A 25,320-nucleotide genomic window follows, 5' to 3' on the forward strand; every position below is an offset into this window, starting at 1 on the left:
GACAGCCAGAGAAATTTGGTTCCTTGCAGCATTTTCCATAAACCATTCATCTCATAAAGTGTTCTTAACAAAAGGGGTTCTATGGCCACACAGGTCAGAGAAGCTCTGCGTGCCGTAGACTCCCGATAGGCTCCCATCCAGCCGAGGCTCCGAAACGCTCTGCAGCGGAGAACGGCCTGTTCCACACGGGTCCCCACAGCTGGGTCAGGGAACCCAAATACTACCTCCATGCCCATGCCCACACCCACCCGAGGCTTATTTCCTGAGCCCCGCATTCCATAGAACGCACTCTGGGAAACCTTGATCTCAGGCCGAGCGTGCGTGGCTCTGTGAAGAAATAAGAAATCAAGAAATAAGAGCAGGCTTTGAGCCATGCGGATAAGGCTGGAGTCTCGGCTGTGGTTCTTAGTGCAGCCAGGTTTGGGGAGAAGCATTTACCATCTTTCAAGTCTCAATTTCTTCATCTCTGAAAAAGGAAGACTCCAGTGCTTTGACGATTTGAGAGAATAGTCACTTCTTAGCGAAGACTTGTTGGATGCAAGAACAGGATTCATGTTACACAAAAAAGGGGGTTTTTACTGGAAAGAAGAGGGTGCCTACACATCCCCAGGGCAAGGGTGTGGCGTAAGGGCTGACACCCAGGTGGTGAGTGGTAACCTGTAGGGGACTGGTTTGTTTTGGTCTGGCAAATGTGACTCAGCTCTGTATGGAAAACCTATGGAAGTGAAATGGTGGGCAGGAGCCAGACCTTCAAACTGAGTTTTCCCCTGGGAATCAGGCCTAGAAAATGCATACAGATTGTTATGGCTTGCTCTTGCTAAAACTCCATCACTCTGGTCTAAAACAACAAATGTGTATTGTCTATGTTCAAGGTAATTTCCAAAGCCTGTGTAAATTTTCCCAAGGACAGAGCTAATCAACTCATCGCCATTCCCCTCTGCATGTTATTTTCATTTCCTTGATCATACCTAAAATGTAGACAATGATATTCTATGTAATAGATAATAAATCTTTCTCTGATGTAGGACCTGAGGAAAACAATAAAAGCCTGTCTAGGCAAGGGTCAAGGCACTCCCCTCTTGAGGGAGTAGCTGAGGCATCCACAGGCGTTCTCCCCTTGAGAGAGTAGCCGTGCTGTTCCCTTTTTCTCCACAGGAGTGTTGTCTCCTGTGCATTCATTCTCATCATCCACCACAACAGGCGGACTCTGCTGGCCAGGGTCCTCCACAGTAACCTTGGAGTGTCTGCCCTCCATCCTCCACCTCTGCTCCTCTGCACATCTGCCTTCTCTGCAGACTGTGTCTGCAGATTCCCCAGCTGCACGGCAGCCTCAGCTCCTGAGTCTAGACTGAGAGTAGTGCCCCTCAGGACAGATTCCAAACTTCCAGGAGAGAGAGCCTGATTGGCTCAGTGTGGCTTTGCTTCTGTCCAATTATCTCTGGCCAGGACACTGGGCTCATGTACGCACTGGGCCTACACCCCATGGCCCATCTACTCCAGGGCGGTTCTCAGGACACACGGCCCAGAGAACACAGGCCAAGCAGATGCCTACAGGGGTGTCTGCTACAACCCTGCAGTGCCTGGGTGCAGGGTAAGTGCTCAGTGAGTGTGGCCAGCACCACTGCGTTTTGTGTTTCTGGCTGAGAAGGGGGCGGAGTTCGGGAAGAACAAGGACGGTTGTCCATCTGCAAAAGCCCCACTCCTACCCTTCGCACTTTTGAGTGCTTGACATCACCTGGGCACCAGACACAGAAATGTTACCCCAGTGTGGGAAAAACTGATGACTCGGGCGATCTTCAAATGAAAAACTATTCATCAAAAGACATCAGTAGAGTAAAAAGGCAAAACACCAAGTTGAAGAAGATGTTTGCCATATATATGTCCAACAAAGGACTAACATCCAGAATATATACAGAACTTCTATAAATTGGTAAGAAAAAGACAGACACTTTGATTTTTAAATTGGTAGAAAATCTGAACAAGCACTTTACAAAAGAGGATGCGGAAATGACCAATGAATGGAAGCAAATGTGCTCCACATCATTAGCCACCAGGGAAAAGCAGGTTAAAGCATCAGACGGCACCACCTCCCACCCACCGGGACGCCTCAAACAGAAAGAGAAACAGAAATGTACCAGCTGTCAGCGAGGACGGACCAGCTGGAGCCCTGCTGGTGCAATCTAACTCGGGGCGGCCGGCTGGGAAGTCATTCACAGGGTCTCCATCCTGCTCACGGACAGGCGCCCTCCAGAAGTGCACGTGAGCATCCAGGAGATCCACGTAAGGGGACTCGCAGTGACCCTTTTTTCACAGGAGGCAGCCCGATGCCCAGTGACAGCACGGCATGGACACACTGTGCAGCAGTTCTGAGCTGGAGTGCTGCTTGGCCTGAGAGAAAAAAACCAAAAATGCACGCAGCATGTGAACAACACTCACAGACAATGTCAAGCAGAAGAGGCCAGACACAAGTGTCTGCATAGCTCTAGACACATGAAGTTCAAAATCAGGTGAGACTGGCCTGACCTATTGGAAGTCACGAAGGGAACCTGAAGGGTTTCTGAGGGCCTATTAATGTTCTGCTTCTCGATCTGGCACAGATTAAAAAGATGTGAAATTTGTGAAATGCATTGAGCAATTCACTTATGGCTAGTACGCTTTTCTGTACTTATGTATCCACTTATAACATGTATGGAAAAAAACACGAATGGCCTTTTTTTCTATCCTCACCAAGTATATTTTTTCATTGCTTTTATGGGGTGCACTTGGGGGCAATAAGAAATATGAAAGACAAACATCTGTTACCTTCTCATCCGTGCCCTAACTGGGAATTGAACTTGAAATCTGGGTACGTACCCTGGCTGGGAATTGAACCTGCAACCCTTTGGTCTATAGGACAATGCTCCAATCTACTGAGTGTGCCACACTGGCCAGGGCTGAATGGCTTATTTTAAGGGCAGATTCCTGTGACCCACTCCCAGAGATTCTGATCATTGGGTCCTGAGTAAGGCCTCGGAGTCTGCATTTGAACCAGCTTCTGGGTGGCTCTGGGGCAGGTGGGGTCTGAGCAGCAGGCTGTAAGCCTGGCCCTGGCCAGTGCTGGGAGGAAGGCAGTACTGGGCCATTCTTGGTGGTCTGTCAGCAGGTGCTGCTGGGGAATGACTGGGGGTTTGGGGGAGGGCTGGGCAGTGGGAGGGTGGGGGTGGGAGGGGCTGGGAGGGGCAGGAAAGTCCGTGCAACAAGGCAGGCTGGGGGAGCCACTGTTCTCTAGAGCACATCAGTAGCAAAGAGTGTGTGGACTCTGGAATGCTTGTCGGGGGTGAGGCAGGTGGAAGGACCCTCGGAGGGCCAGTCTTTCTTGGGGCAGGGTGTGGATGCCGGGAGGGCTCCACTCACTGTAGCAGTTAAGTGATGCTCTGGGCCTCTATCTGCCTTGTTTAATGTGGGGAGGCACACTCTTTACAGCCTCAGAGGTGGGCTGAGTTCCAGTTCTGGCCCTGTCCAAGTAACTGAGACCTTGGGGCAGTCACCTGCCCTTCCTGGGCCTTAGGGTATCCACCCAGAAAACCAAGGCTGGAACTATATGACTGGGGACCTCTCTGTACACCTGGCCACCTCTGAGCAGCTCTCCCTCACCCCGAGTTGAGACCTCTACCCCCATACCTCTTGGAAGGTGCTGCCATTGACAGCACTGCCCATGGATGCTCTGGTGAAGGTCAGGTTCAGGTCTATTTCCTCCCCACTCCCTACCCCTTTAGCAGACCACGAGCTCCTGAAGGACAGGGCTGAGCTCTACGCATCTTCATGCACAGCACCCCACAGTGTCAGGCACAGTAACTGTTGAAATGAAACCTCTCGGGGCCTTCTTGTGCTGGCAGGCTGGTGTTCTGGTTCCTTCCTTTCTGGGAATAGTTCAAGGACGCATGGGAGCCCAGGGACAAGAGGGTCCACCAAACCATTCTGTCTCCAGCTGGCCTATGACGTGACTTGACTCTCGGTGGGTGAGTAAGGGGATCCAAAGAGACACGCCTACCCCCTACCCTGTGTCTCGCCTGGAGCCCTGGCAGGCAGGCAGGCAGGCAGGCAGGCAAGTGGGTGGTTCTGGCTGTCTCTCTGCTGAGTTCATTAGAAAGTGAGTTATTAATTCCTGGCTTGGGCAGGGCAGCCGGGGCCCTGGGTGCCCCTTGGAGCAGACAGAGGCAGGCCCGTGCTAATTGAAGGCTTAATTACTCTTCCCAGAGGAGGCTGCAGCCGGTGCCTTCCCTCTGCCATCTGGCCGTTTGTCTTCTCCTGGCGGGTACCCTCTGCCAGCCCAGGGAGTGCTGGCTGCCCCGCCCCCCGCCCGGCCCTGACACTGCCAGCTCCCAGCCCGGGTCTCCACCAGCACCCTCCCCATCCCAGGGGGGTTCTCTTTGGTCCCTTTGCCAGGTCCCGTGCCCCAGGGTCACGCCTCATGCTTTGGTCTTCAGGGTTAGTCCAAGCTTTGGACGTTTCCACAGGCCCTGGGGCCTTGCCAGCTACACCAGAGGGGTCCACCAGGATGTTCCAGAGGTGGGCAGGACTGGACAGTGTTGATCGGCCTTCTGGGTCATTCCTGAGGACTCGGAATGGATCTGCACACCCCACCACTGTTTGTGTGAACAAGACATCTGTGCAGGCCAGATTCCAGAACTGAGTGGGTGGTCCTCAGGGGATTGCTGGTTACACAAGCAGGTGGGGGAGAGTAAGGCTGCCCAGAGGTGACTTCCCAGAGATGGGGATGGGGGAGGGCAGGGAGACAGAGGGGGAAAGCAAGGCCAGTGGACTTCCACACTGAGCCATGTGTCCCTCATCCTATCCTAACACTGAGCAACCTTCCGAGGTAGCCGTGTGGTCCCACTGAGCAGATGGGGACATGCAGGCCCAGGGTGGTCAGCTCATTTGATGGATATCAACCAGTGGCACCTGCAATTGGTTGGCCATTCTGGGGCAGGGACAATTTTTAAGCTCTTCTCCAGGTATGAGGACTAAGAAACTGGTGTTCCACCATCTGTGACCTTGTGCAGTTTCCTGCTTTATTTCTTCCTCCCTACCAACTCTGCTGCCCAGCCCCCACAGAGTCGGACAAGGGAATATGGGGGGGGGGGGCCGAGGCAGCCCTGGGAGGGCTGTGAGGGGACCTGGGCTCTTGCCTGCTCTGCCACTGGCTAGATAGGTGTCTTCGGGCTTCTCCTTGGGAAAGACAATCGCTGGGCTGCTGACTTCTGCAGACGCTGTGGGCCCCACGAGGCCGCCATCCGAGGCATGCCCCCGGAGTTGTCAGCATCGCTGGCCTAAGGAGCCTGCTGCCATACCCCTGTCCCTGCACATTCCAGGCCTCCTTTTATCCACTCCACCAGGAAACTCAGGGCCTCAGGGACCTGGGCTCCAGACTCAATTCTGCAACTCACTCTGTGGGACCTTAAACCTAACCTCTCTGAACCTCACACTGCCTGCCAAGGGCCAGGATGGAGATGGGTCCAGGCAGGGCTTTCCACCGTTGGGTGCTCACAGGCCTGCAGGCAGGGCTGGACTGCTGAGGGCTGGGTTAGGTTGCTTTAGAGACTGAAATTTGAATTGGGATTGGGTAGAACCAAGCTTGCTCTCAGCTCAAAGGTAGAAGGGTTGGGACTTGCATTCTGAATGCTGCTTGCTGGGACTGGGGTCAGCGACAGGGTTGGTTGGGGTCTGCTGTGTAAAGGCCAAGGCTGGAGATGTGACACTGGGAGGGAGGGAGAGTGGGCATGAGGGGTGTGAGCTCCCGGTCTGGCTGTGTCCCGACCCCTGTGGGGCCCTGGGCTGGTCATTTTGCCTCTTGGCCTCAGCCTTCTCTGTGAGCAAGGGTGGTCACTCTGTCCTGTGTCCTCACAGTCTCACTAGCCATCGGGCCAGGAGCAGTTCCCACACTGGGCTGACTGCCACAGTTCTCTCCTCACACAACAGGCAAAGGAGAGAAACGGCGCATAAGCACCAAGACACGCAGCAAGGCGCTTGAGCTAGAAAGTGTGCGAGGTTTACGTTGTGTCAGGCGTTAGGTTTCTCCTGCTTCCTCTGTGAGATCGGCCCCCTTCAGTTCAGGTGCACCCCTGCATAGCAGGAGTTTGTCCACACAAGATTCGGGCTGAAGACTCTGTGGCTTTTCCAGTTTTTTCTGAGCCCCAGAGCTGGGGAAAGGAAACTGGAGATGCCTTGGTCTCTGGACGGGGAGTGGAGAGGACCCTCCACCCAGCACCGCCATCTCCCGGCGGCCCCGGTGCCCTCGCCCAGGGCCTCTAGAGACCCTTCTGCTGCAGCAGTTAAATGGGGCCTTCGCAGAGTCCACCTCGGAGAGCCTGGCTCTACCTGGTGAGCGCCGGGCAGGGCGACTCCAGGCGCCCCACTGCCTCTGCTGGAGCAGCTTCCAGACCCGGGACTGTGGTCCCCAGCTGAAGGGGACAGCTGGGCTGGGTGCCTGATTGTCCCTTCCAGCTCCGGGCACACCAATAGCATGTGCTTGTTACTCAGGGGCCGGCTGAGCCCAGTCAGAGCCTGTCAGCCTCTTAGCTCCACTTTCGGGGGCAGGTGACTCTGGGGCTCCACTGACAGAAGCTGTGAAGAGAGGCTCGTCCTTCCTTTTTGGCCTTGAGCCCAAGGTCTAAGTTGCATCATGACTACCTCCAGCCCCCATTCTCCCCTCTGCACGAAGCTTTAGACCTACCCTTTCCCCCAACGGGGACATGGTGCTGTGACCCAGAGGTTAATGTGGGAATGACCTTGCCTCTTCTGGAAGTCTCTGAATCACTACCATCTGCTTGGAGTATTTTAATATTGTCACTCAGAGTGGTGGCTCAAAGAGGCCACTCTCAGAGGCTGGCACACTCACCCCACACCTGCCAACAGGCATTGCTGTGACCCTGGAACGCACTGCAGCCTCCGGTTCCAGGGTCTTTGCGCTTCAGCTCCTGCGCGTGGAATACGGCTGCTGTCTGTATCCAGCCCTGTCTGTCCTCACAGACCTCAGAGGCGGGAGCCAGCCTCCCCACACCCACAAAGCCAGCCACGGTCTTTGGGGACCAGGGCCGGTGGGGGTGGGTGCGGCTGGGCCTTGTACAGTGAGGCCAGCGCAGCTGCAGGCCTGGCCTCAGCAGTAGCCGCACCGGGCTCTGGAACGCAGACACTGACCACGCCCACACAGGGCTCTGGAACGCAGACACTGACCCCGCCCACACAGGGCTCTGGAACGCAGACACTGACCCCGCCAGGCGCTGATCGCTCGCCGTGTCAGGAAGGTGGACCTCGGCACCATTTGCCCTGTCACCTCAGTCTCCATATCTGTGATGGCGATGGGTCCCTGAGCCCCTTCTGGCCCTGACATTCTGAGTCAACATCAGCTAGGATCTGGCCTATTAACTGAGGCACAGAATGGGAAGGACCACTGGAGGCGGGGGAGAGGATGTTTAGGTAGAAGGTTTGGGGCTCAGAGGGGACAGGGTTGGTATGAGGCACAATGGGGTGGTGGGGTCAGGAACATACCCTGCCCTCCTCAATTCTGTGTTTGGGACCACCGGGATGTCTCTTACCCTTTTTCCCCACGGTGAGTGGCTCCTACTCTTGGGAGCCTGGGATGTGCCCTGAGAAGACACTAGGGGGCGCTGGTGTGCCCTTGTGAACCTGGCTGAATTTACATTCTGGGAAGGGGTAGGTTGGGGAGGAACATGTCCAAGTCCTGCTTTCTGGGTGGGGTGGACCTGCACTGACTAGCCAGGCTGCTGAGTGAGAGACAAGCACAGCAGGGTCTCTTCACCAGGCCCTGCCGCTGGTGGGGACCTCTCACCACAGAACCTGTGGGAAGGACCTTGACTCATCCCAGCTGTCTACAGGTACTGGCTAGAGACCACTTCTAGTGGGAATAAAGGATCCATCCTGAAGCTCAGGGAGGCTCAGACAGAGTGAGGGGCGGTACGGTGTGTGAGGTCATCACTTACCAGAGGCTGACTTGCTCTGCCTTGCTGCTGGGGCACTAGCGTTGTGATGCCACTTTCCCACACCCCCTGCGCTGTGTCTGGACAGGGGCCTTCGGGGGGTACACTGGTCCCAGCAGGCCTTTTACATCTCTCCTCCCAAACCTGAGGGTTTTTTTTTCAAGATTTTATTTATTTATTTTTAGACAGAGGGGATGGGAAGGAGAAAGAGAGGGAGAGAAACATCAGTGTGTGGTTGCCTCTCACACAACCCCTACTGGGGACCTGGCCAACAACCCAGGCATGTGCCTGACTGGGAATCAAACTGGTGACACTTTGGTTTGCAGCCCACACTCAGTCCACTAAACCACACCAGCCAGGGCTCAAATTTGAGATTTTTAAAATCACAAACTGGGGCTCACGAATTGAAAAGGAATTTTTGTTCTGCCCTTGGGACAATGCAGTCTAGGAAACAAAATCTGGGTGCCCAGTACTGGCACTTTCAGGACATTTCAAGGGTTATGGGGACAAGAGCTGGGATATTAAGGGACATGCCTGTCCTTAAAGATGCAGCACCTTGTTCACCGGACCTGGCTCCCAGCCTCCATGGGGAGGCCCTCACTGGTGTGGAAGAGAGGGTGGCCCTCACCACTGCAGATAAACATGGGGAACAGACACCCCTGAGGGCACCTGCCTGGATGGAGCCAAGCCAGGCTGTGGGCCCGCCCGTCTGCATTGGAGCCAATAACGGCTGGGTGCCTGGGGCCCACTGAGGCCTGCTGCCGGCAGCTCTGGCATGGGGCTCCTTGCAGCCTCCTGGCCCAGCGCTCTGCCTGCTGGGCTAAGCCTGCTGTTTGAGCATCTGGCTGGAGTCCCTCTCTGTGTGGAACCCTCCTCTCCCTCCAAGTCAGGGCCTGATGTCTCGGCTGCCTCACTCTGGCCTGGAAGGTGCTGCCACCAAGCTGTCCACACAGAGTCTCCAAACATGGTGAGGCTCTGGGGCCAGAGTGCCTGGGTCTGAGCCCTGGCACTATTCCTCAGAGCTGAGGGTTTAGGGTCCTCAGTTTTCTCATCTGTAAGATGGACAGCATAAGAGAACCAACCTCCCCGGGTTGTTATGAGGACTCTAGGTGATAATGCAGGCAAGGCCCTTGGGGGACACCGGCATACTGTATTGTGCCCAGTACATTTTAGTTTTTACCTTTAGAGGACCTGATAGTGGGTTGAGAAGCACAGAATTTGAAGTCAGGCCAACCTGGATTCAGTTCCTGGCTCTGACACTTGCTGACCTCAGCCAGCTCATTTAACCACAGTTTGCTCATCTGTAAAATGGGGTTTAAAGAAGCAGATACCCACTTCCTTAGGTTCTGATGGGATTTGAAAGGTCCGTCCCTGTGACTTGGCTCTGGGTTTAGCACATAGCTAGTGCTCATTACCAACTTCTACCCTCCTCCCCTCCCATCTTCAAACCCAAGCCAGAATCCAAACACGGCCTCACCTGGCCCTCTTTTGCCACCGTGCATCTACTAAAGTTACTGTCTGGTCCCTATGTTCCACCGTACTTGTCGCTGTTGGGCTCCACTGGTCGAGACTGCCCCTGCCGCGGTTGGCAGATGCCCAAAATCCCACACTCGGCCTAACTGTACTCGTTCCCAGGGCAGGATCCCTGGGCTGGTTTGAAATCAGATGAGACAACAGGTTGGAGAGCTCTCTGCTGACTGCGTGTGCCTGGAGTTCCGGTGCTGCCTGCATTTAACGAAGAGCCCAGGGGGCTTGCCTGCGGTCCCGACAGAGCCTTCTAGAAGCAGAACGTCCTTGGCACACCACCTCTTCTGAACCAGCCTGGAAGCGGCTCCCAGCCAGTGCCCTAGTCTCTCCATCAGAAATGCCATCCCCCCTCTAAATGCCATTTCCCGACTGGGTCCAAGCCTCCGCCTGCGTCTGGGGCAGCTGGAACTTTCTCAGATGTCATTTTGATTTATGGCTCTAGTTAATTCTCAAGGAGGCCCGTGAGATGCCCTGAGCTCTGGAGCCTCCATGGGATAAATCATTTAACAGGTGGTTAAATATTCTTTAAGGTCTGAGGAGCACAGGCAGGGTATAGACTGGGGTGGGGGAGGCAGGCTGGAGGAGGCTTGGCTGAAAAGGGGCAAACCGTGCAGCCATTTCAGGACCCATGGGAACAATCTGTCAAAAGCTGTGGCTGGAGGCAAAACCTGTGGGTCTTCTGCCACCCACAGGCCCAGGAGACCAGTGCCTAAGCGTTGGTGGTGCGGGATGCAGGTGGGACAGGCGGCAGAAGCTGCCCGCTGGGCCCCTTGTCAGCTGTGTGCTCCGGCTGTGTGGGCTCCCTGTTGGAGGGAGTTTACGGTTGGGAGTGGGGACTCAGATACGCAAAGGCAGCCACGTGGCATGGCTCACCGGCCTGAGAGATGTGGTGGGGGGAGCTGGGGCCCTCAAATGTGGGGTTGCACTGGGCCGTGACCCGGAGACCCCAGAATTCTGCAATTCCTCTTCTGCACGTCTGCAGGGAGTTGGCGGCTTCAGGTCACATTCCCATCCTTGGTAACAGCCCTCACCACAGGCCCCGAGGTCCGGGGCCAAGGGAGATTACGGTGCTGTACAAAGGAGAGAAGAGGCTCAGAGTAACTGAGGTCCTGCTGGAGGAGCACAGCTGGTTAGAGACCAAGGGGAGTCCAGGCCAGGGGCCAGCAGGACGCAGCTCTCCCAGAGGGAACATGACTGGGGGGACCAGGAAGGGGCCTAGAGTTCGGCAAGCTCAAAGGGCCCATTTTACACGAGGAGACTTTGGTTCTTAAAAGGGAAGAGACTGGCCCGAGGGCAGGGAGGACAGTGCTAGAGATGGGAATGGGGTCCCAGGGAGGAGGCAGGAGGGTGGATGCCTGCCGCCCAACAAGTGCCCTCCTCTCAGGGCCTCAGTTTCCTGTAAACGAAAGTTGCTGTAAGTCTAGGGAGGCTGTGAAAACGGAAGTGGCAACCTCCCAGGTGGTCAGGAAGGGAGAGGCAGAAGACTCCTCCCCTGTCCCCTGACAGCCTGCTCTCCCTTCACAACTCCCCCTCCCCATGCTGAACCCTGTGCTCACACATGTCCCTCTCGGTCCCTCACCCCCAACTTTCCAATGCAGCCCCAGGGTGCCTGGTGCAGGCTGGAGGGAGAATCCCCACAGCTGTGAGTGGTGAGCGGGACAGGCTGACCTGGGCTGGGACCGAGCTCTGTGGGACATGGGGTGGGGGTGGGGTTGCCAGGCAGGAGTAGCTTGGGCTTCAGACCACCCCCAGGGCCAAGCCTGGACCTGCAGGACCAGAGCAACCATCTGCAGAGAGGCAGGTCTTCTCCAGGGCACCTGGGGCTGGGGCATTCCTAACAGCGCTTCCCCTGACACCACCCCCTGCCCACTGCCCCCCAGCCCCCACCCCAGCTCTGGGAGGAGGCCAGGCCAGAGACCCACAGAACAGCAGGCACAGGACCCCACGGGGACGCAGCAGGCTGCCCTCATCTTCGAAGCCCACTCTACCTCCCTTTAGAAAGTCACAAGGAAGGAGGTTGCTGTAGTGGATAAACTGGACCCACAGCTGACAGGGGCCTCTGGGGCCACCCGCCAGGAGGTTCCGGGGCTTATGAGGCAGTTGAGAAAGAAGCCACAGTCGTAGGAGCAGCATTTGCTTTGAGGACTCGGTCAGCTGCTGCCCTCTGCTCCTACCAAGCCCTAAGTGCGTCCTGGAGCTGCCAGGGACAGTGCTGTGGGGAGCAGATCCCTAGGCACTTGCCATGAGAGGCAAATGTCACACCACAGCGCCCAGGCCCACCTCTCCAGCCCACCGGAGCTAGCGCTCTGCGGTTGCCTGCTTGTGGTCTGGGGCAGTTTCTCAGAGAGCTATTCTCTCTCCCAGGCCCAAGTCTTGATCCCTGCACTCCCGTGCCCCTCCCCACGCACAAACACACACAGCCTCTGGGTTACATGACACAGGGCTGGGTCCTGGTAGGTGCCCCACAGGTTTTTAGCCCCCAGGTTAGGGCATGCCACCTGGTCCAGAAGTGTTCCAGTTCCGGGAGGGCAACAGGGGGGCCCGGGTCCTGCAACAAGCCAGGCCGAGTCCTCCTGGGCCCAGGACAGGGCTGAGGGTGGGAATGAGAGGACGGGTTCCTTCTGGGTGTGCAGTGAGAGGCGGCTTCTAGAGCCCACCCTCTGCCCAGCCCTACCCGATTTTAGGCAACCCCATCCTCTGAGTCATTCATTCTCTCTCTCCCTCTCTCTCACTGAATAATTTACAAGAGGGCTCCAGCTTTCTGAAGTATTCCTCTGGTCCCCAGAGTAGTTAACTCCCACACCAGCCCAGTATCAATGGTCCCTAGCACTCCATCAAACGGTGGGTCTGGGAGGACTTCCCGGGAGAAGTGGCTGGCGGTTTGCCCAGGGAGCCCAGGGTTGGTGGGGTCTTGGTGTTAGTGGCTGGGTTCTCAGCCAGGAGCAAACTGCTGCTCCTGGATCCTGTGGCAAGAGAAGAGACAGAACTGCAGGTTAGAAGGGCTTCTAGAGGAAGAGGTTGAGGTTAAGGAGGGTCTTCAGCTTTGGGGGCTCTCAGGGACTTTACACGTCTTTCTCCTTGTGTAACTGGGGGGCACAGGGTCTAGAACAGGGAAGTCATTGGCTCTAAGTCTTACGGCTCGTTGGTGGCAGACAGGATAGCCCCACTCCAGTGTCCTAATTAGGCTTCCGGCCTACTCCCCGCCTTGCCCCAGGCCCAGGAGTGTCTCTGACCCCAATGGGGCTCTGAGAGCCAGCAGAGATACCCCTCCATATAGGGGTGGATACTGGGAAGACCTAGGCCAACCTGCCCCAGACCACCCAACCCTAGGGTGCCTGAGAAAGGGTCTGTTCTAGGGGTGAGGAGTCTGGGGAGCAGGGGTACAGCGGAAGTGCCTAACATTTCTCCACCCTGGGGCCAGGGCACAGGGAGGCATAAGGCACCTCCTGACCTAGATCCCCTCACTCAGCATTTACCACTCACCTACCAGGTTCTGGAGACCCCCACCCCTGTCCCCGAGGCTGGTGGGGACTGGGCCAGATATCTCTCCTCTGGGCTCCCAGCACAACTGCTGCATTAAAATGGTCTGTGTGTCTCAGCATGCAAGCAGGCACGGCACTGTCACAAGCAGGGCCCCCACGTTACCGCCCAGTCAGCAGTGGGCACAGCCAGAGGACCTGGTCTCACTGCCTGGTGCGCACACTGGTTTGCTCTGGAACCTTGGGCAGATCACCCTCTTTGGGGTTTGACTGAGCAACTGTTTTCCAGACTTTTTGAAATGCATTTAATATCAGGACACAATACATACAATATGTGTATTTATAAAAACTAAAACTGAGAGGAAATTTTGTGAACAGATGCTTTCTCTTACTACTGTCTTATACTTTTGATATTTTGTATTTTCTCTCTCTTTTAAAAAAAAATGGCTGGTGGTATTCCATGAGCTGATTCTCCCACTCACTGAGGCGACATATAGTTGGAAAATACTGCTTGAGATGGTCCCAAGCTTCTCTGCGACTCAGAGCTCCTCCAGAGCCACCCCCCTCAATGCCCCTGTGAAGACATGGGTTCTGCCACCCGAGACCGCCTCGCACCGTGGTGTTTATTACTGACCATCCTCTGTCCTCGGCCTTGTCTGGCCTGAGACTCAGCCCAGCCACAGGAATGAGGCTTGGGAAAGCTGCAGCCTGGCCTCGGGCAGTCTGGGAAAGGTTGCAGTCACGCCACTCCTGAGTGCCCAGGACGTAACTGGTGAAGCTCCACCAGATTCTCAACCCCACCCCCAAGCCCCAGGCTCCTGCCAGCAGCCTGGCTGGGAGCCCAGTGAAGAGGCCTCTGGAAAACTCCAGCAGAGGCACTCCTGCCCTGGGTCCCAGCCCAGTGAGCTCCTCAGCCTTCCTGAGTTAGGCTCCTCTTGTAGGGACCCCGGTGGCCAGCCCAGAGCCCCTCCAAGATGGGAAGTGAGTAGAATTAGAAAATTACACTGGGAGAACAGGCATAAACTGGGTGTCTGGACAAACCGGGAGGAGTGACGACCCACAAGGGGCCCGCCCACCAGCCCCTCTCCCCAGGCGCAGAAGCAGGCACGGCCCGCTGTTGTCCGCATGAGTCTCAAAGCACTGCCCCGGCCCCCATTCAACCTCGCACCTCAATGTGGCAGATCACGGAGTTCTCCACACCGTCATTTCTCCTCTTTTGCAGTCCCCTTCCTCTTGGCTGACCAATCCCCACTGTTGAGTTTCAAAGTGCCAGGCCCACAGGCAAACAATGATTGGTGGAGGGGTGACCATGTGACCCAGTTCTGGCCAATGAGAGGCGAGGAGAAGCCTGCGGTTGCGTGGACTTCCGCGGAAAGTTTCTACAGGTAGAAAGGGGGAGCTGTGTCCCTGAATCCGGACCTGGCTGTCTTGGCTGGAGGGTGAGACCTCAGAGATTCAGTGTTTATGGCTGATAGTGGGGAGGACGGAGCAGGAAGATCCCGAGTCTTGGTGACACGAATTCTGAGATGTGTGGAGTGACCTTCAGCCAGGCACTTACTGTGAATTTGCTCCACAAAGGCAAGTGTGGTAGACCCCCAACAGCCATTACCCCTTCAACCCATTTGTAGGTTTGTGTAAAAGTACACACACACACACACACACACACACACACACACGTACGTCACCACTACCCCCCCCCCCCATGGCCCCTGATCCGAGCCTGGCACATCAGCATACTCTTCTTCCTGGTCACTGTGATTGGGTCATGGTGGGTGTATGACCTTGTGGGATCTGAAGCTCAGTTACTGGGCTTCTACAGGGACTTCCGGGGATTCTAGGCTGGGGCTTTTAGGATCTGGCGGTCATTTTGCCACCCTAGGAAGGACCTGGGTACATATGGGACAGAAAGTCCGAACTCTGATGATGACATTTGGATGTCAGTCCTACCCGAGGATGTCCGGTGCTTTCAGTCATTAAATACCACAGTACACTTTCAGGGAGAGGGCTAAGCAATGGAGTGCTAGTAAATATTCAGCAACAGGCTTTCCAGGAGGAAGTCCTGATACGTAGTGTTTGCCAATTCCCTAGCACAAATACTCCTACCCTGGCTGATTCATGCTACCAGCTGGATGCTATTGAACCTGGAGTTGGGAAGAGATGCACACAATTGGCTCTTGAAAATCCATGCAGACCAGCTCCTGCACCCTTCTGGGTTTAAGCCACCCTGGTCAGGTTTTCTGTCATTTATAACCAGAATAATTTGACCTCCATACCCAGTCTTGCTATTCTAAGAGGGAACTCTGCCATTAGGCTTGGGCTCCCCACTGAGCCCATGCAATTGTCTGGTGTCTCCCTCTGTTCAATGGAATGTGGGGCACCTGTGATTTCTTCGAGGTGTGCTCAGCTGCCCTGGGGGCACTTGGGGAGGCTGTGAGCCCCTCACAGCCCCTCGACAGGCTGGCCAGCAGCTCTGCCTCTCTTTCCCACCTGCAGCACACATCAGCTCTTCTTTGAGTTCAGCTCGGACACAAGGCAGGAAAAGCTGGGCCTTCAGGAAGCTTCTGCTCTCTGCCTCCTCTACCTGGAATCTGGCTGCCGTGTTTTGCTTTGGCTTGTTGTGAGGATGCAGGGAGGTAAGGACCCTGGCAGAAGGGATGCAGTGTAACAGCTCAAGCAACTGTCTTGCTACGTGGGCCAGAAACAGCACCTCCTTCGCCTGGTCGTTGGGATTAAATGAGATCACTCACACAGAGTGCTCAGATGTGAGCCTCGTGTGTGCAATGTGTGTGGTTCTCCGGTTCTCTGTTCCTGCCTGCCATTGTCATCTTCCCTGCACCCTCTCCACAAAAACCACCCTGCTCCTCCTTAAGCTTCCTCATCTTGTTAATGGCGGCTCTATTGTTCTGGGCAAACCTGATTCTTGGAGCTGTCCTTGACTCCTCTCTCAGCCCACACCCAATCAATCAGCTAGCCAGCCAGCCCCACTTCAAAATGTAAGCGGGTCTGGCCACCACTTTCACCACCTCCACTGCGCCCCTCTCTGATCCTGCCCCTCCCTGTTTCTGCCCAGGGCAGCAGCAGCCTTGCCTCTCTGCTCCTGCCCTTGCCCCTGACTCCAAGGAGTGCTCTTGTTAAACCCAAGTCAGATCTCACCCCTCCGCTCCAAATCCCATAGTGGGTCCTGTTTACTCAGAGTCCAACTTAAAAGGGCCCCTCAGGATCTGCTCCACCCTCCACCCTCACCCCTCAATTGTTCTTCAGCCGTACCAACTACACTCCCACGGCTAGGACTTTGAGGGTGCTGCTCTATCTGTCTGGAACATTCTACTCCTAGCCTGCAGGTCACCTTCTTGGGAGGCTCTCTCTGCATCCCTGATCACTCCAGCTCTGTCCCACCTACTCTGTTCTTGTGGTACTGACCACCATCTCCTCTGTGTTTGATAAATCATCTGCCTAGTGTTCTCCTCTCCCCCATGGCTCTAGGGGGCAGAGCCACCAAGTCACTCACCTCTCCCAGACTGCACATTCCTGGCTGCTCTGGAAGAAGCAGGCCTGGGACCTGTTGTCTTCATTGCTGTATTCCCAGCGCCTAGCCCAGAGCTCAGCCTGTAGGAGGGGTTCTGTTCACACACATTTGACTAGCTGACTCATGGCTCCCTCAGAATAGGTTTACTGCAGTTGCTCCTAAATGAGTCCAGTGTTTAGAGTGGGCTCACTCTGTACCAGGCACTATGTGGCAACTACTGTCTGCCTTGTAGGGAGGTCCCAAGACCCAGGGAGGGAAGCACAGCCCCTGCCCTTCAGGAGCTTCACTCTGCCTGGTGCATCTCATACTGTGATCCAAGGATGACTTGCAGATCATGTGCCAGGGGTCGGTCCCCACACCAGGGCTCTGGAGGATGCAGGACCCTGTGAACACAGGATGGGGGTGTGAGCCCCCAGGCCCAGCTGATTATACTTTTCACACCTTCCCCAAGTTCAGATTCATCTTATCATGCCTCTGCCTCCACTGTCCCTGGTCACATCTTTATTATCTCCCATCTGGAGTGTTCCAGCATCCTCCCAGCCAGCAGCCGCACCCCTTCAATCAGTTACTCCTTACAGCGTCCAGAGTCCCCTTTGTAAAACGCAAGTTGAACCTGCTGTCCTGGGTAAAGCACCTCCACTGCCCACAGCGGAGCCTTGCCTGGTGGCCCTGGTTGGGCACTGGCTGCAGCCATGATCTGTCAGGATCTCCTTGGCACTGGCCTGCACAGTATTCCTGAGAGATTTAATTGTTTGTCTTTTAAAATCAGGAGATTTCACACATGAATCTGGGTTTCTGGCTTTACTTAAAAAACAAACAAACAAAACCAAATGCGGACCCATCGGGCCCAAATCTCTGCAGGCAACAGAACGAAGGGCTGAGCAGGGAGGCTCCTGTTAGTGCCTGTGTGCTCAGTGGCCAGTGCCCACTCCCTGTCACTCAGCATCACTGGGATTTCTCTGCCCTTTTATACATGCCTACTTTCTTTGATTTTTTACTTTTTAAAATTTTATTTATTTACAGAGAAGGGAGAGAGGCAAGCAGACAGACATCGATTTGTTGTTCCACTTATTTATGCATTCATTGGTGGATTCTTTTATGTGCCCTGACAGAGATCGAACCCACAACCTTGGTGTGTCAGGACGATGCTCTAATCAATCGAGCTACCTGGCCAGGACTCACACCTACTTTCTTTGGAATTTGAGTTTGTGATCCTTGGTCCAGAGAATGAGGTCCAACTCCAACTCCTTCTAAGTGTACCAGGTCTTCTGTGACAGGTCCTTCCTCACACCTCTGCCTTCATCACCTGCTGGTCTTGGTTTGCTCTTTCGACTCAAATAATAAGCGACTGCTCACAGCTTCCTGCAATCACAGTGACATTCTACTTCTTTGTGCCTTTGTGTCTCCTATTCTTAGCTGGGTTCAACTCATCTTCTTTTCCTCTTACTCATCTTTTGAGGTTCAACCATAGTGGTTGCATGGGGTGGGGGCTGGAAGATATTGACTGGAAAGGGGCAAGAGGGGACTTCCTGGGAATGTGCTATATCTTGACTGGGGATGTTGGTTATACAGGTAGGTACATTTGTCAAAATTCATTGAACTGTTGGCTCAAAATGGGTGCATTTAATCTTTTATAAGTCACACTGCAATAAAGTAAATTTAAACTAAAGCTCAACCCAGTGTCTTCACCTTCAGGAAGCCATCCCAGGTGCCCAGGCTGGGATAGGCATCCTCTGGGTGGCTCCGGAAGACCCTGAACCACCTCTGCCTCATCACACACCACCAATTATAAATGCCTAACTGTGGCTGCCACCTGCGGTCTGCTGCCCATTTCCTGTGGCCCGCGGGTCCCTGCAAGGTGTTTGGCGTACTGTAGGCACCTTGGCTTGTCTTCGATGCTGGGGGTGGGGGGGGAGCAAGGCCTAAGCTGGAGCTTGTCCCCTCTCTCGAGCTTTGAAATAAGAGTCTCTGGAATCAACAAACTTTGGTTCACATCCCTACACCTGGGCTCTGCCACTAATTCACTGTATGACCTCAGGCAACTCGGGAGAGATGCTAATGCTGGAATGTACCCACAGACACAGCGATGTTTAAAGGATTCCATGCACATAGCACTGTCCTCTGTTCTCTCAGTGCCAGGCCCGTTCTAAAGGCTTTTCTTACACTAATGCAAGCCCGACACGCTGCTGTGTTACCCATACTGTACAGGGGAAGAAACTGAGGCACAAGGTAGCTAAGCTCCTTGCCCACGGCTGAGTTGCTGGAGGAAGCCGTCTGACCCCATGGTGCATGGAGCCATTCTACTGTACCTGATAATGTCGGCTGCTGTTTGTACTGTGTTGTTATTTCTCCCTCCTCTCTTCTCAAAGAACCATCTTGTCTTTAAGGTCACAGTGACAGTTAGTGGGAAGCTTGCAAATGCAAGATATTTTCACTCTCCACAGAGTGTCTGGATAGAAAACAGGCTGGGTCCCCTTGCCAGGCAAATGCTCACTGTGTTGACAGGAACCAGGCAGAATAACTACACAGGATTCAGCTCAATTCACAAACATTTAGCCAGCACCCGGTGATGTGCCAGGGAGTATGCTGGCATCGGGGAGCAGCAGAGGGCTGGGAAGATGGAGAAGACTGCGGGCCAGCCTGGAGGGGCACAGGGGTGTTCAGGAGGCCCGTGGGCCTGCGTATGAGGGTTGCAGCAGGCTTCACCCCCACCCCAGGGGCAGGTTTCTTACTTTAGCCACCATCTGGTCTAGGTTTTAGGGGTTTGGGTGTGATGTTTGTCATTCTCTTTGGTCACTCATGCCCTAAGAAGTTGGCGGTGCCCCCCACCCTGTCTCCCACTGTGGAATCTCAACACTCACTTTCCCAGACTCCCTTGCAGCCAGGGCACAGTCCTGTGACCCACATTCTACTGAGCAGAAGCTAGGATCCGAGAGGCAGGAACTTGAACAATCTGTTGAAGTGACGGTGGCTGAAGGCATACTTGTTTCCCAGGGTCCGTGGTGGCAGAAGACTTGGTGTGATATACTCGGAGGTGCTGAGGTGAGAGGGATGCTGTGGTGGCAGAGGGGTCTCTGTTTTGCTGTGTGATTTTGGACAATGGTCCTTGTTGGAGAGCCCACAAACCTGGTCTCTGCCCCCGCCAGTGACTCTGACTTACCACTTACCCCGTAATGTATTGCTTTTCTGCTTCATCTACTTGGCCATGGCTGTGGGGTGGTAACTAGGAACTTGGGCTGACGCGTTCAGTCTTCATGGCCTTCATCACACAACCACGTTACCCTGAGCCACTGTCCAAATCACACAGAGGAGCTGGGGAGCCCGCAGACAAGAGGGAGATCGCATGGTGGAAACTGCTGGTGGCAGCTGCGGTCCCCGCTTGGTCGGAATCCATCCTGATTCCATTCTTTGGAGCCTACAGATTCAGTCCTTTCCCCTCTCCCCAGATTATCAGTGTGAGTCAGAGAAACACCAAGACCTAGTAAAAAAAATGGGATCTTTTGTTGTTGTTGTTGTTTTGTTTTGTTTTTTTTGCTTGGGGAGGAGAGGTGGCCAGTTTTTCAGAGGAAAAAGGCCAGGAGCCCCTTCCTCCAGGGGCTTTTATTGGGTTGTAATACACAGGAATACAGGGCGGCAAGGATCAAACAGTAGATAACATTTCAAAGAAATCTGAGGGCTTAGTCTGAGTCAGTGTCTGTCAGGAAAGGGGGATGCAGAAATTTTGGGAGACATACTCATTTCCTGCTTGGACCCTTAACATATAAATGAAAGCACTCTTAACAAAGCAGGTTTCACAGGATTTTTAGGAACTCTTTCTGATATCAGATTTCCTCGGATCCGCTCTAGCAAGGCAAGGAGCTGCACCTCTCCCCATCAGGTTTTCAGGCTTAAGTGGATTAGAGCCAGGAAGGGCTTCTCCCAGAGAACATGGGGACTTGGGCTGTCACGTGGTGGGGGGGCGAGAGTCCCTCACTCCCTCTTTGTTGCAGCCCCCCGAGTTCTTCCATGATGGTCTCTCAAGTGATCGCATCTGGCTTAGGTTGCCCCTTGCATCTGGCTTAGGTTGCCCCTTGCCGTGAGGGGTCATACCTGTCTCTGACTTCCGACCATGCTTTGGGGGCAGGGGGAGGAAACTGAGGCAGCATTCGCTACCAGGGACAAGCTTTGTTTCCTGTGGCTGACATTCTGGAGGTTGCTCGCTCATCCTTAGCCATGGGGGTAGTTACAATTCCTGAAACCAGGCAGAGCAGTCCCCAACATCTCCCCCTTTTTTGTTTGTTAAATCAGTTGAAGCTGTTAGGCCTGTGAAACCCACTATTTGCTGTTCTCGAATGCGATCACGGGAAAATAACTTCCATATACATCATAAAGCACAAATAAGGATTAACAGGAGGCATCCAAGGGCTGCCACAACCCAAACTCCTAAATTCAGTTGGTTGAAAAATGATACAACGCATGGGAATGACAAAAGTAACAGGTCTGGTTACAATTCAGTCTTTGGGAGAATTAGCACGGACTTCAGGAAGTTACTTTGAAGCTATGTAGCAAGGGCTTGTACCTGACCTCAGGGTGAGAGAGTTTTAGTAAGAACAAGTTACAAAGCATTAGTAGAATCAGTAAACAACCAGTGGCTCCAATGACCCACATTCTCAGATTAAGTCCATCAAACCAATGTTTGGGGTTCAGCCAGCCAAAATTTGTCAGGGAGGGTTTGAAAACCTCCTGCTTGGTTAAGTGTTGAATGTGCTGCAGCTATTGATGTAGCTCTAGCTGCAATTTATCCATTTGTCCCTTTAAGTTGGTAGAAAAAGTCCCTCTTAGGTGATGTTGAATACTGCTCCAGGAGTTCCACTTTAGGGGGATGACACACAGCTTGGAGAAGCCTGGATGGAGAGAGTCCATTGGGTGGAGGTGGGTAGTTGTCAGGGAAGCCGTTTCTGTTATATGGCTTCACTCTCTTTGCCAGCAGTTCCCAAGGTCATTCTCTTGATTCAGCGTTCTAAGTAGGTTGGGACTACAGGCGCGCACCATCTCGTCCAGCACACTCGCCACCTCGTCAGGCAGTGAAAACTCTACCAGCATGTCCCGGACTGCACTCGGTTCTGGGCACCAGGAGTCAGGTGTGCACCAGGGAGAAAGGGAGGCATGGGAACCAATCTCCATCTCGCGATGCTGCCCATCAGGATCCTTTATATAGAACTGAATGTGCTGCCTCCAGCACACTTGTTTTTGTTTTAAAACTATAGTCCTGAAAGCTGCACCTATCTAGCAAAATGTCAGTTTTTTCCTAAAAACAATCTAGCATTACCATGGCCATTACAAAGAAAAATCCAAATAAATAAACTCACTTAAAAAGCGCAATTAAAAGCAAAGGCTCTTAAATCAACAAACAGAATGGGACACTTATTTTAAATTAGTATGCAGAAGCTTCAAAAAGTCTTGCGATCAGACATTTGACCAAATTGGAGGGTGCTATTCAACGCCTGATAAGATTTTTTAGGCCTTCTTCCTAAGTTAAATGTACAAAAAGGAAAAAAACATTCCAAGTAAGTGGATGGAGTGTCAGTCCTTTGATATGTAGGTGGCAGTTCAATTCCTTGAGGAATGGAAAGCAATCTTCTTTGTTTTATAAATCTAGTGTTAAAGGAACAGAAGAGGTGTGGCTCTAGGAAGTTTCAAAGTCCACCACTCCTTTTTACCAGTCCCCAAACTACCCTATACATCTCGGGCCTTGAGAACTAAACTGAGGTCCTTCTTGAAGGAACTCTCATTTTTCCCTATGCCTTTGAGATACTTACAATAAATATAACACATACTTCAGGGAGGTAACTCTTATCAAAAGGTGAACAAAAGAGTCAAAGATGGGAAATTTTCAAATATTAGTCTATCTGTATGTGTGTGTGTGTGTGTGTGTGTGTGTGTGCGCGCGTGTGCGTGTGCCTGTACATGAGGTCTGTCCAGAAAAAGTCCAACCACTGTTAAAGTAACGAGAACAGTTTGAGCGACATTGATGTAACCAGGAAGTCGAGGAGAGTGGGCCGGAATGTGCATGCATGAACAATGATGACTTCACTGTACTAGTTAGTCAGTGGGGGCATTAGAAACCGTTGAGTGAACATGTGTGCTGGGTGCTATCTCATTCCAAATGACTGAGCAAGTAGAACAACAAATCTGCATCAAATTTTGTGTTAAGCTTGAACATTCCTCTGCGGAAACTATTCAGATGATTCAGAAGTCCACAGCTATGGGCAGCTGGTGATTGGCAGCTTCATCACAACACACCTGCTCATGCACCACATCTTGTGGAGAGTTTCATGGTGAAACATCAAATCACCCAGGTGACGTAGCCCTCTTATAGCCAAGATTTGATACCCTCTGATTTCTGGCTTTCCAAAACTAAAATCACCTTTGAAAGTGAAGAGATTCAGACCATTGGAGAGATTCAGAAAAATACAATGGGGCAGCTGATAGCAGTTGTGAGAACTGTGTGAGGTCCCAGGTGCCTACTTTGAAGGGGACTGGGGTATCATTGTCCTATGTACAATGGTTCTTGTATCTTGTATCTTCTTCAATAAATGTCTCTACTTTTCATATTACCTGGCTGGATACTTTCTGGACAGGCCTTGTATATGTTGTAGATATGGGATCTTTTTCATTTTTTTTAATGATATTTTATTGATTATGCTATTACAGTTGTCCTAATTATTCCCTCCTTGCCCCCATCTACCTAACACCTCCACTCCCTCAGACAACTCCCACACCATTATTCGTGTCCATGGGTCATGCACGTACTGTATTTTTGAACTATAAGATACACCTAGGTTTTAAAGGAGGAAAATGGGGGAAAAAATTTTTGAAGCAAAAAATGTGGTAAAATATTTAATAACATAAATAACATAATATTTCACCAATGTAAATGTAAACAGAACTCAACAGCAGCATTAACAACTATTATTCCTCCCAAGTTTGGTGGGGGGAAGTGTATCTTATAGTCCGAAAAATATGCTAGTCCATTTCCTATACTGTACCTACATTCCTCTGACTATTCTGTAACTACGTATTTGTACTTCTTAATCCCCTCACCTCCTCACCCATTGTCCCACACACCCTTCTCCCAACTGGCAACCATCAAAACCCTCTCCATATCCATGATTCTGTCTCCATTCTTCTTGTTTGCTCAGTTTGTTTGTTAGATTTAGTTGTTGATAGATTGGTATGTATTGCTATTTTATTGTTCACAGTTTTGGTCTTATTCTTTTTCTTAAATAAGTCCCTTTAACATTTCATATAATAATGGTTTCATGATGATGAACTCCTTTAGTTTCTTCTTGTTGGGGAAGCTCTTTATCTGCCCTTTGATTGTAAAGATATCTTTGCTGGATAGAGCAATCTTGGCTATAGGTCCCTGCTTTTTATGATTCTGCATATTTCTTGCTAATCACTTCTAGCCTGCAAAATTTCTTTTGATAAATCAGCTGACAGTCTTATGGGAACTTCCCTGTTGGTAACGAACTGCTTTTCACTTACTGCTTTTAAGATTCTCTCTTTATTTTTAATCTTTGGCATTTTAATTATGATGTGTCTTGGAGTGGGCCTCTTTGCATCCCTCTTGTTTGGGACTCTGTGCTTCTTGGATTTGCGTGTCTATTTCCTTCACCAAATCAGGGATGTTTTCTTTAATTATTTTTTCAAATAGATGTTCAAAAGAGATTTTGTTCTTTCTCTTCTCCTTCTGGCACCCCTATAATGCAAATGTTGAAATGTTCAAAGTTGTTCCACAAGCTGCTTACACTATCCCTATCCTTGTTTTTTTGGATTCTTTTTTCTTCCTGTTGGTCTGATTGGTTGTTTTTTGCTTCCTTATGTTCTATATCATTGATTTGATTCTTAGCTTCATCCACTCTACTGTTGTTTCCCTGTAAATTGTTCTTTATTTCAGTTAGTGAATCCTTCATTTCTGATTGGATCCTTTTTATGCTGTCGAGATCCTCTAAGTTCTTTGAGAATCCTTATAACCAGTGTTTTGAACTCTGCTTCTGACACATTGCTTATCTCCATTTTGTTTAGTTCTTTTTCTGGAGTTTCGATCTGTTTTTTTCATCTGGACCATGCTTGTCTCCTCATTTTGGCAGCCTCCCTGAGTTTGTTTCTATGTATTAGGTAGAGTTGCTATGACTCCCTGTCTTGGTAGCATGGCCTAATGTAATAGGTGTCCTATAGGGTCCAGTGGTACAGCTTCCCTTATCATCCAAGCTGGGTACTTGAGATATATATACCCTTTGTGTTGCCTGAGTATACCCTCCTGTTGTAGTTGACCCTTGATTGATGTTGGCAGGTCAATGGGAGGGATTTATCCAGGCCAGTCAGCTGCAAGGACTGGCTATGACCACTGACCAGCAACCTCCACCATCTGTGGAGGATCAGCTGTGCAGGGTCAGGGTGGTGGTTCTCTGACATGGTCTGTAGCTGTCCACTGGATGCACAGACTCTGTGGTTTCCCAGGCAGTGAAGGCCAAATTCAGCCCTCACCTATGTTTTACTCAGGGCCACCCTGCCTGGGCTATAAAGCAATCTGAGATGTTGCTTCTTGTGCTGGGCTTGTGGATTCCCAAGTGAAGCCAAACTAAATCTTGGCTGGCTGTTGCTAGCGCTATGTCTGGGGCCACTTAGCAAGAGGTATGGGGGTGGGGGCGTGTTGAGGATGGCTGGCTTATTTGAGAGGATTTAGGAAGTTGTGAAGCATGAGCCAAGACCAGCCATTCATATGGAAAAATCTCTATTAACAGCTTGGGTGGGCCCATACATTGTATTG

The 25,320-nt window shown here is 52.4% G+C and overlaps 1 long non-coding RNA gene across 1 annotated transcript; it reads right to left on the reverse strand.

Annotated features, from left to right (window-relative positions):
* Window positions 1-2,061: 2,061 nt before the first annotated feature.
* On the reverse strand, window positions 2,062-9,776 carry LOC128628000 (uncharacterized). Its single transcript, XR_008392309.1, has 3 exons — window positions 9,454-9,776; window positions 7,980-8,120; window positions 2,062-2,388 (listed from the first exon to the last, which is right to left on the reverse strand). It is a non-coding gene; the product is annotated as an uncharacterized LOC128628000 (long non-coding RNA).
* Window positions 9,777-25,320: the final 15,544 nt, after the last annotated feature.

Source organism: Artibeus jamaicensis, unplaced genomic scaffold (assembly GCF_021234435.1).
Source record: "Artibeus jamaicensis isolate MK-2021 breed Jamaican fruit bat unplaced genomic scaffold, CSHL_Jam_final contig_1539, whole genome shotgun sequence".
NCBI classification, from domain to species: domain Eukaryota; kingdom Metazoa; phylum Chordata; class Mammalia; order Chiroptera; family Phyllostomidae; genus Artibeus; species Artibeus jamaicensis.